The 11,281-nt window shown below is 52.6% G+C and overlaps 1 protein-coding gene across 1 annotated transcript in view; it reads right to left on the bottom strand.

Annotated features, from left to right (window-relative positions):
* The window catches only part of OPA3 (outer mitochondrial membrane lipid metabolism regulator OPA3), a 113,884-nt gene that overhangs the window by 2,941 nt on the left and 99,662 nt on the right, over nucleotides 1–11,281 (bottom strand). The window lies entirely within an intron of this gene.

The following is an 11,281-nucleotide window of genomic DNA, read 5'->3' as shown; positions in this document are numbered from 1 at the left end:
TCCCAGCCCGGAGCGGGGTAAATGTCCTCCCTCTGGTCTCTCCGCCGCCCCTCCCCGTCCCCTCCCACAAGGCCGGACCCGTTCCTCTCGGCCTCCCCAGGAGCAGCCCGTTCTCTGCGCTGTTGGGGCTGGTGCGGGGCTGCTCCAGCGACGGCTCCTCGACCTCATCACTTATTCATGGAGTGAGGGCCTTCGCCTCGCCCTCGGTTATAAATGCAGCGTAAACACGGAGTGGGTGCTGAAACCTGACTCACTCCAGGAACATTCATATGCATCCATTGATCCAGGGGCTGCTGGGAAAATCATAGCCTCTTTGCACTCATTAGGGGATGGATTCCTGGAAACATCTACCCTCCCCCTCCCAGCGGCCTCCGCAGCAGCCAGGCTGACGGGGCACCTTCCTTCCCTTCAGCTGGAGGAGCAGCCCTGCACCCGGGAGGCTGGCTGCATGGAAGGGGCACGTCGGCAGGGACACCTGCAACCCAGACACTGGAATAGAACCCGGGACCCTTGATTCCGCAGGTCGACGCTCTACCCACTAAGCCAAACCAGCTAGGGCCAAGGTGAACCACTTTTGATCTCTTCTGCATATTTTCTTCCACATTAACCCTAGGGTGCCAAATCACAAGCCACTACCTCTAACCCTTGATTTACTCGATTGAATTTTTAAAAATATCATAACCTGAGCCGTGGCCAGTGTGGCTCAGTTGGTTGGTCCCCGGTTGGATTTCCTGTCAGGGCCCAAGACTGGGTTTCAGGCTTGATCCCCGCATGCAGGAAGCAGCTTATTGATGTGTCACTCTCACACCAATGTTTCCCTCTTTCTCTCTCCCTCTCCCTTCCTCTCTCTCAAAATCAATAAAAAATTTTATTTAAAAAGTATGACTTACTTTCCACTGCCACCCCCATGAGTGTGAATGTAACATATTCTGTGTCCTTTCCTCTCCCTCCCAAGTTTTGCGAGTGATTTTTATTTTGTCTGATACGATTGGTAGCCTCTGTAATTCTGAATAACATGCTTATTGCCTTAACTTCCTGACGAGCACTTGCAGGTACATTAACTGCTCTTCCCACTCTCTACTCTCCCCTACCCTCTTCTCCTGTGATCTGCTGCTGTGCTACTGTGTTTACACTAGAGGCCCAGTGCACAAAATTTGTGCACGGGGGTAGGGGTGTGTGTGTCCCTCAGTCCAGCCTGCATCCTCTCCAATCTGGGATCCCAACCGCTTGCCTGCCTGCCTACCTAATCACCCCCTAAACATTCCCCTGCAGGCCTGGTTGCCCCCAGCTGCCCTCCCCTGCTGGCCTTGTCACCCCTAACTTCCCTCCCTTACAGGCATGGTTCTCCCCAACTGCCCTCCCCTGCACGCCTGGACGCCCCCAACTGCCCTCCCCTGCAGTCCTGGTCCCTCCCAGCTGCCTTCCCCTGCTGGCCCGGTCACCCCCAACTGCCCTTCCCTGCTGGCCTGATCACTCCCAGCTGCCTTCCCCTGCCGTCCATCTTTGACCTCATGGGGGTAGCCATCTTGTATGTTGGAGTGACGGTCAATTTGCATATTACCTCTTTATTAGATAGGATTACCAAGATGCCTTTCTGAGCCATAATAAGTGTTTACTGTTCTTTGCCTACTTTCACTCTAGACTAGATGGTAGTTTCTAGGCCCAGAATTACAGGTGCAAAGTTCCTCAGCCGTTTGGGGCCTGGCCCCATCACTTATCACCCTGCAGCCCTGGCTGCACCAGGATGGGCTTATGGGTGAGTTGCTCTTGTTTCATCATTTTATACTTTTCTCTCCTCGCCTTGTTTTTCTCTGCGGCCCTGGGAATGTTTCCTGTCTGCACAGAGAAGGATTAATGGTGCCCTGCAACTACAGGCCTGGCCTTCGCCCTTCTGTCCCTGCAGAGAGGAAGTCTTTAAGTCCTTGGAATGTCCTGCCTGAGAGCAGTGTCTGTTTACGTGGGGCTGGGCCGCGCCGGATGGTGTACATTAGCACAGCGCTTCCGGGAAGGGCTTCGCCCCGTGGCACCAGCTCCCCCCAGGAGCGGAGCGGCTGGAGGAAAGCAGCCACAGGGCTGGGAAAGCTGGCCTCTGCGGCCCATCCCCCTAAAGACCGGAGCCGCCCGGCAGCTTCCCCGCTGTCACTCTGCTGCTGGGAGAAGGTGGTGCCGTCCAGCCCCCTGGGACAGCGGGAGCGCTCCCGTATCCTGCCCCGCACACCTCTTGCCGAGCTGACTGTCATCTGTGTCCTCTCTCTGATAAACTGTAACCACCAGTGAGTCATCCACCAAATTATTGGAGTTGGAGGTTGTCAGGGTCCCTGAACTTGCGGTCGGTGTCAGAGTGAGGGTGTGCCTGGGACCTCACCGTGTGGGGCGTGTTTCCGCCCTCCGTTTCCCGGTGACTCCCCCGCAACTTCCTCGTCTGGAGCGCGGCCCTGCACTGATCCTTCACCGCTAGACTTTCTCTCCTGTTTCGTTTTCATTAATGGGTGTAGAGAGAGAGAAACATTGATGTGAAAGAGAAGGATATATCAGCTGCCTTCCACATGCGCCCCAACTGGGAACTGAACCCACGGGATGATGCTCTGACTACTGAGGCACACCAGCCAGGGCCTTCTTTTTTAATTTGACTTCCCATCACCATTTACCCCCTTATTCCACCCCCCAACACACACTTCTCTCCTGTTTTCTCATCCCTCCTCTTTGTTCTACATTCTGGGGCTTTTATTAACTTTTCCTTTCAGAACATCTATGAATTTGGGGGGGGGGGGGGAAGAGTTGCAACCATGCCTGTGATTTTCATAGTCTTTATTTAAATGATCCTACCTAATAAAAGAGTAATATGCAAATTAACCATCACTCTGCTACACCCACCAGCCAATCAGAGCAAGTATGCAAATAAACCCAACCAAGATGGCTATGGCCACAGAGAGCAGGAGGGAGGTTTGGGTTTCCCAGGCAATGGTAGTAGCCAAGCTTTCTGCCTAAGCCAGCTTAAGCCTCCACTCAAGGTTACAAAGTTTCAATTATAGAAGGTAAACAAATCCAAACAGAAATGGCGGCAGCCACAGAACAAGCAGAAGGCTTGGTTCCACTCCAGGCTACAAGGTTTTAATTGTAGAAGATAAATAAATTCCAGATACCAGGGCCTCCGCTTGGGTCGCCAGGGGGCATGGCCGGCCTGCAAACCACCACAGGCTCCTCACTCAGGCCATCCCACGCCCCAAAGGAACTCCTACCCTGATCTGGGACACCCTTCAGGACAAATCAGCTGGCCCCCACCCATGCACCAGGCCTCTATCCTATCTAATAAAAGAATAATATGCAAACTGACCATCACTCCAACACACAATAGCTGCCCCCATGTGGTCAAAGATCCTGCCCCCATGTGGACATAATAAGATGGCCACCACAAGATGGCCAGTTGTAGAGGACAGTTGGGAGGGACCAGGCCTACAAGGGAGGGCAGTTGAGAGGGACCAGGTCTGCAAGGAAGGGCAGTTGGAGGCGATCAATCCTGCAGGGGAGGGCAGTTAGGGGTGACCAGGCTGGCAGAGGATGGAAGTTGGGGGCAAACAGGCTGGCAGGGGAGCAGTTAGGCATCAATCAGGCTGGCATGGGAGTGGTTAGGGGGTGATCAGGCTGGCAGACAGAAGCGGTTAGGGGCAATCAGGAAGGCAAGCAGGTGAACAGTTGGGAGCCAGCAGTCGGACATCCCTTAAGGGGTCCCAGATTGGGGAGGATGCAGGCTGGGCTGAGGGACACTGTGCCCCCCCCCCCCAACCCTGCCTCATGCATGAATTTCATGCACCGGGCCTCTAGTTATATTATAAAACAATCAAACTTAGAGACAAGTTTAGCTTCTCCATGAAGCTTTATCAAATCTACATCTTGAGCCCTGGAAGGTGTGCTCAATGGTTAAAGTGTTGGCCCATGCACCAAAGGGTCTTGGGTTTGATTCCCAGTCAAGGGCACCTACCTGGGTTGCAGGTTTGAGAAGCAACCAATCCATGTGTTTCTCTCATCTCAGTGTTTCTCCTTCCCTCCCTCCCTCCCTCCCTCCTTCCCTCAGAGTTTTCAATTAATTCTCTATCAAGATGTAAGGTTTTTTTTGTTAAAGCTCACCAGAGGATATTTTTCTAATTGCATTTTAGAGAGAGTGGAAGAGAGCGAGTGGGGATAGAGAGAGAAACATTGATTGGTTGCCTTCAGTACGTGCCCCAGCTGGGGACTGAACCTGCAATCTTTTGGTGCACAGGACGATGACATTCCAGTTGGGGTGGTCGCCATTTCTTTATGTTGTGTCTGTGTACGCTGCCACAGGAATCCAACATCCCCTATAATAAAAGGTGCACTGACCACCTCTCAGTGCTTCCCACCCCCATGGCCTGCGGGGGGGTGACAAGCAGAGGTGAGCTACCTGTATACAATTTCATGCACTGGGCCTGCCCCCTCCCCTTCTCTATCTATCTATCTATCTATCTATCTATCTATCTATCTATCTATCTTAGGCAACGATTATGATCGGTTGGCCAAGTAACTGGTCACTGTGATGTGCACTGACCACCAGGGGGCAGACACTCAACATAGTGCTGCTCCCTGGTGGTCAGCGCACTCCCGCAGGCCAACCTGCAGACCCTTCTCCCAGTTGGCCAGCCTCAATCAGCCCCATTGGGACTGGGTGAGTTGGCCCCGATGGGCCCGAATCACTGAGGAACCCGCCCGTGCACGGATTCATGCCCCGGGCCTCTCGTCAAGTCCAACAGGCTCTCCAGGCACGTGCCGTCTGGCTGTCTTCATTCAGTCTCGGCTGCGGAATCTTCTAGGATATACAGTGGATCCACCGGGTGCCACTTGATTCCCTACCCTGACAGACCAGAGGGCATGACTAGGATAACTGGAAAACACATAACAGTAACAACCAGGAGTGGGGAAAGGTTTCCGGAATAAAAAGGGAGTGAGCAGCCCCAGCAACACCAAAGACAGTGTGCGCCTTTCCCAAATCTTGTGGGTAAAAATCACGCAGTGGTCTGTCTCCTAGGAGGCTGTTCCTGGCACACCTGGGCTGGGGTTCACTACAGAGCTAACGTTTGGGGTGCCTCATGGAGGCCATGGTGCCCGAAAAGCTCAAATGTTTGTGTGTATTTATTTATTTATTTTTTAAACTGACTTTTTTTTTAAGAAAGAGGAAGGGAGAGGGAAAGAGAGAGTGAGTGAGAAACATTGATTGGTTGCCTCCTGTTCAGGGATTGAACCTGCAACCTGGGCATGTCTCCTCACCAGGAATCGAACCCACGGTCCTTTGGTGCACGGGACCAGGCTCCCACCGCCTGAGCCACGCTGGCCAGGGCCACAAAGCTTCAATGTTGCTCCGAAGGCAGCTGTCTTTGTTGGTGCCTACCCTGCTGTGCGGGTAAAGACCACTTTGAAAAAGTTGGTCCCCGTGTATGGAAAAACCACAGTTTTCCCCCATTGTTTCTCCTTTATTCTCACAGGAGTCTCCCCACACCACACGTGTGGGCTTCTCCCCCCCACACCAGGCAACGCTCTGAAACACCAGCGTGGTGGCTTACAGTTTAATGAATCCTGAGACGAACCGCAATTCATCAGAACCCCGCAAGTTGAAGGCTCAGCTCCACAGGACTGCCCCCCATTTCAGACTCTAAATACAAACAGCAGGTCCCAGGTCCCCCACAACTCCTGCCTAACGTGGCTGCAAACTAGAGGTTCCCGAGTGCATGGAGGACCATCAGCCGGCACTCCGAGGGAGGACAGTAGCGGATCGGCCAGTCCAGGGGAATTCTGGCTCCAAAGCCTGAACTGAACTCCTGGAGGCTCTGACCTAGTCCCTGCGGCTCCGCCCGCGCCAGTCTTGGTGGAGCCTTGGGGCTCGGCTCTGCAGCTCCCGGAAAGTCAGTCAGAGTGGGGAAATAGCAAGACCGAAGTTTTAAACAGGCACTGAGCTAGGTTACCAGCCCTCCCATTTTTCTTTTCACCATGACATTCTCCTTGGATTCAATCATTTGCTAGAACAGCTCACAGATGTCAGGAAAACACGAAGAATGACCAGTTTATCCTACATAATAAAAGCCTAATATGCTAAGTGTCCAGTAATCTGTTCAGCCATTCAACCAATCAAAGGGTAATATGCTAATGATATGCTAAGGCCACTCAAGTGCTTACTATGACATGCACTGACCACCAGGGGGCAGACGCTCGGACAATTACAGTGCTCAGCAAACCTCAGCTCGCGAGCCACGTGTGGATCTTTTGGCCCCTTGAGTTTTTAGCAAAGGCCAGCTTAGGAGTACCCTAATAAAGTTAATAACAATGTACCTACTTATATAGTTTAAGTTTAAAATTTTTGGCTCTCAAAAGAAATTTCAGTCTTTGTACTGTTGATATTTGGCTCTGTTGACTAATGAGTTTGCCGATCACTGGACTAGGAGGTTAGCTTGCTGCTGGGGTCTGGTCAATCCCACAGTCCCTCCCCAGCTGGCCAATCTCCTGCCTCCCTCCCTGGCCCCTATCGTACACCAGTGGGGTCTCTCCGCCTGGCCTGCACCCTCTCGCAATTCAGGACCTCTTGGGGGATGGAGGTCAGAGAGCTGGTTTCCATGCAGGTCACTGTGACACGCACTGACCACCAGGGGGCAGACGCTCAACGCAGGAGCACTCTTCAGCCAGAAGCTGGGCTCCTGGCTGGTGAGCGCAGCAGCCGTAGTGGGAGCCTCTCCTGCCTCCGCAGCAATACATGTCCCACTGACGGCTTAGGCTGGTCCCCCCACGAGGGCTCCTGGGCTGCGAGAAGGTGCAGGCTGGGCTGATAGGGCCCCCCCCCCCCCCCCCCCAGTGCACAAATGTCATGCACCGGGCCTCTGGTTATATAATAAAGGACACGATGGAGAATATGGATAAGCAGAAAGGACGAGGCCTGTGAGGGTGGGAGCATAGGAGCTCTGTCCTGGTGCAGCTTGTCACCACCTTCCTGGGCCCGGATGTGAGCACCAGGTTCTCTGAACTCCGTCCTTACGAAGGCATAATTGATTATTAACTCAACCTCCAGACTCTCTTCCCTTCCGGGAAGACGTGGGCGGGGCTAAACCTTTCCAACTCTAATGCACGGCTGGTGGCCAGCACCCATCCTGAAGCCACCCAGGACCCTGCCCAGCATGGCGTCACTTTCAGAACAAAAGACGCTCCTGCCACCCTGCGGGTTTAGGAGCCCTGCGTCGGAAACCAGGGCCAAAGAGCAACTGTTACAACAAAGGTGCTCCTAGCATTTTTATCGCTTAGGAAATTACAAGGGGTTCCAGAGTTCTGTGCCAGATTAGATAGATGGATGGATGGATGGATGATTGGATGGTTGGATGGATGGATGGATAAATGATAGATAGATAGATAGATAGATAGATAGATAGATGGCATTTTTATATTATTATTTGACAACCCGCCTGACAGAGGTCTTTTGAAAGAGATTTCCCTTGCACCAGAATATTCATCAGACCACCTTCTTCCACCATACACAAGAATAAACTCAAAGCGGATTAAATACCTTAAATGCTAGACTCACAACCGTAACAATCCTAGAAGAAAACGTAAACAGGAAAATCGTGGACATTCCTCAAAGCAGTAATTTCCCCTGATATATTTCACTGGGAGACAATACATAAATAAGTGGGATTACAGCAACATAAAGAGGTTTTGCACAGCAAAGAGAACCAACAACAAACTGCAAGGACAGCCCAATGAATGAGAGAATATATTCATCAATAATACATCTAATAAGGGGTTACTATTAAAAAAAAAAGTATAAAACTCAACACCAAATAATTAGACAATCCAATTAAAAAATGGGCAAAGGGCCCAGCCAGTGTGGCTCAGTTACTTGAGCATCGTCCCATGTACCAAGAAGTTGCTGGTTGATTTCCAGTCACAGCACAAGCTGGAGTTTCAGGTTTGATCCCCAGTAGGGGGCATGCAGGAGGCAACTGATCCATGTTTCTCTGATTATTTTTATCTTTCTTTTTTTAAAAAAAATATATTTTATTGATTTTTCACAGAGAGGAAGGGAAAGGGACAGAGAGTTAGAAACATCGATGAGAGAGAATCATCAGATCAGCTGCCTCTTGCACACCTCCTACTGGGGATATGCCCGCAACCAAGGTATACATGCCCTGACCAGAATTGAACCCGGGACCTTTCAGTCCGCAGGCTGATGCTCTATCCACTGAGCCAAACCGGTTTTTCTGAATAAACACTTTTTCAAAGAGGTCATACAGATGGCGAATAGACAAATGAAAGTTGCACAATGTCACTAATCCTCAAACACATGCAAACTAAAACCACATATCACCTCACGCCTATCAGAATGGCTACCATCAATAAATCAACAAACAACAGGTGTTGGTGAGGATGTGGAGAAAAGGGAACCCTGGTACACTGCTGGTGGGAATGCAGACTGGGGCGGCCACTGTGAAAGCAGTATGGAGTTACCTCAAAAAATTAAAAATGGAACTGCCTTATGATTCAGTGGTTCCACTTCTGGGAATATATCTGAAGAACCCTGAAACAGTAATTTGAAAGAATATATACACCCCTGTGTTCTCTGCAGTGTTATCTATATACTAGTGGCCTGGTGCATGAAATTCGTGCATGGGGGAGGGTGGAGTCCCTCTGCCCGGCCTGTACCCTCTCTAATCTGGGACCCCTTTAAAGGATGTCCTACTGCTGGTTGACAGGGATCGGGCCCCAACTGGCAGTCGGATATCCCTCTCACAATCCGGGACTGCTGGCTCCTAACCACTCACCTGCCTGCCTGCCTGCCTGATTGGCCCTAATCACTCTGCCTGCTGGCCTGCTCATCCCCAAATGCTCCCCCACCAGCCTGATCACTCCCAACTGCCCCCCGTGCCAGTGTGCTCACCCCCAGATCCCCCCTGCCTGCCTGCTCATCCCCCAACTGCCCCCCTGCTGGCCTGCTCACTCCAAATTGGACCCCCCGCCCCCCGCTATCCTGATCACTTTCAACTGACCTCCACTGATGCCCTGCTCACCCTCAACTGCCCCCCCTGCTGCTCTGGCCCCGCCCCACACCAGCTTGATCACTCACAACTGCCGTCCCATCGTGGCCTGATCACCCACAACTGCCCTCCCTTCTTGGCCTCTCACCGCCTCTACCTTGGCCCCACCACCATGGCTTTGTCCAGAAGAAGGTCGGGAAGGTCTCCTGGAAGGTCTCTCAGTCTAATTAGCGTATTCCCCTTTTATTAGTATAGATATGAAACCCTAATATGCAAATAGACTAAACGGCAGAACAACCTAACAACCGGTCGCTATGACACGTGTGGATCACCAGGGGGCGTGCGTGGACCATGGCAGGTGTCAGCAGCAGGCAGCAGAGCTCAGAACATGGCGGGCATTGGCCTCGGTGAGATGGTAGAGGAGGTGAGTGGGGGCGCCAGACCAAGGCGGGGCACTGGCCGCTGTCATTGGGGCGGGCATCTGGCGGTTACAGAAAATTCTTTGCGCCCTCGCGACGTGGTTCCGCCAGGCACTCACACCTGCTGCCGGCGACCGGTGCCAGCCCTGATCATTTGGCACCATCAGTGGGTTCCAGCAGTGGCTGCTGGCCCCAAACACCCTCAGGGCTTCTCCACCCCCTGCTCCTGAGGGGCGATTGGGGCCGGCAGCTGCCTCTCGCACCCGCTGCTGGTGGAGCCACGGCTCGCACCCACCGACGGCAACAGCTCCACTCGCACCCACTGCTGGCACCAGAGCTGCCACTCGCACCCGCTGCCAGTGTCCAGCACTGTCTCAGTTCACTGGGTGCCATCAGCAGGTGCGAGCAGCGGCTGCCAGCCCCGATTGCCCCTGAGGGCTCCACCTCCTTCCCTTGCTCCTGAGGGGTAGCTGGGGCAGCAGCAGCCACTCATAACCACTGATGGTGCGGCCTCGCTCACATGTGCTGGCGCTGGCCCCAATTGCTCCTTGCCACCAGCTGATGCGAGCAGGGCTGGCGCTGTCAGCATATGGGACATATGGGAGTAGCGGTGAAAGCAGGGCTGTTGGCAGACGGGGCTGGGGGCCATGGCAGAGGGGCTGGGCAGGGGTGCGGAGGAGTCCCAGCCCTGTGCCCACCGCAGCCTTGTGGCCCACAGTCCTTTCAAGGTGCACGAATTCATGCACTGGGCCCCTGGTTTACCATAACCGACACCTGGAAGCAGCCCAAGAAGTAGATGGGTGTCTGTTCTGGAGGTATGTGGGGGAGTTTGAATCAGAGGAGGAAAGGGATCTTAGCAAGGTCTTACCGACTCCATCTGGCTGCAAGAGTGGAGGACAGAGCCTGGGGTGCAGGCACTACCACCTGCCGGTGAGGGTACATGGGTCAGAACGGCGGCTTACGAAAAGCGGATGCAGGTTTGAAAAGGGGCAACTAGACTCTCTAATGTGGAGGGAGAGGGGATGAAACACAAAGTTCAGGGATGACCCATGTGGGAACCCTGTTCAGAGGAGGCCGGATGTTCAAAGCCAAGGCCAACTTCCCAGACGCAGGTGTCAGAGCAAGGACACAGCCAGCTTACGGGACTACACCAGCGCGTCCTTCTGTGCCCCTAAGACTGATGCCACTATTTAATAAGAAGCCTCTTGTGTGTAAGTCAGTATAAAGTATGTTATTTTAAAATATATATATTTTATTGATTTTTTACAGAGAGGAAGGGAGAGGGATAGAGAGCTAGAAACATCGATGAGAGAGAAACATCGACCAACTGCCTCCTGCACACCCCCTACTGGGGATATACCCACAACCAAGGTACATGCTCTTGACCTGAGTCTAACCTGGGACCTTTCAGTCCCCAGGCTGACTCTATCCACTGAGCCAAACCGGCCGGGCTAAAGTACGTTACTGACCAGCAGTGTGTGGCTGCTTCGTGGGGCTACTATGTAAAGCTCCTACGTTGTATTGTTAACCAGCCGACATGTGGCTGCCCGCTTTATGGCTCCTTGTTAGCAATGGCTACTTGGCTAAAATAAGGACTCTCGCCAAAACCGGTTTGGCACAGAGGATAGAGCGTCGCCTTTCGGACTGAATGGTCCCATTCCGGCCGGGGGCATGTACCTTGGGTGCAGGCATTTCCAGTGGGGGGGTGCAGGAGGCAGCTGATGAATGTTTCTCTCTCATCGATGTTTCTAACTATCTCTCACTTCCTCTCTGTAAAAAACTATATATATATATATATATATATATATATATATATATATATATATATATATATATATT

This window comes from Pipistrellus kuhlii, unplaced genomic scaffold (genome assembly GCF_014108245.1).
Source record: "Pipistrellus kuhlii isolate mPipKuh1 unplaced genomic scaffold, mPipKuh1.p scaffold_m20_p_55, whole genome shotgun sequence".
In the NCBI taxonomy this organism is placed as follows: domain Eukaryota; kingdom Metazoa; phylum Chordata; class Mammalia; order Chiroptera; family Vespertilionidae; genus Pipistrellus; species Pipistrellus kuhlii.
The sequence above is the reverse complement of the archived record's forward strand: the minus strand, read 5'-3'. Positions and strand labels throughout refer to the sequence as shown.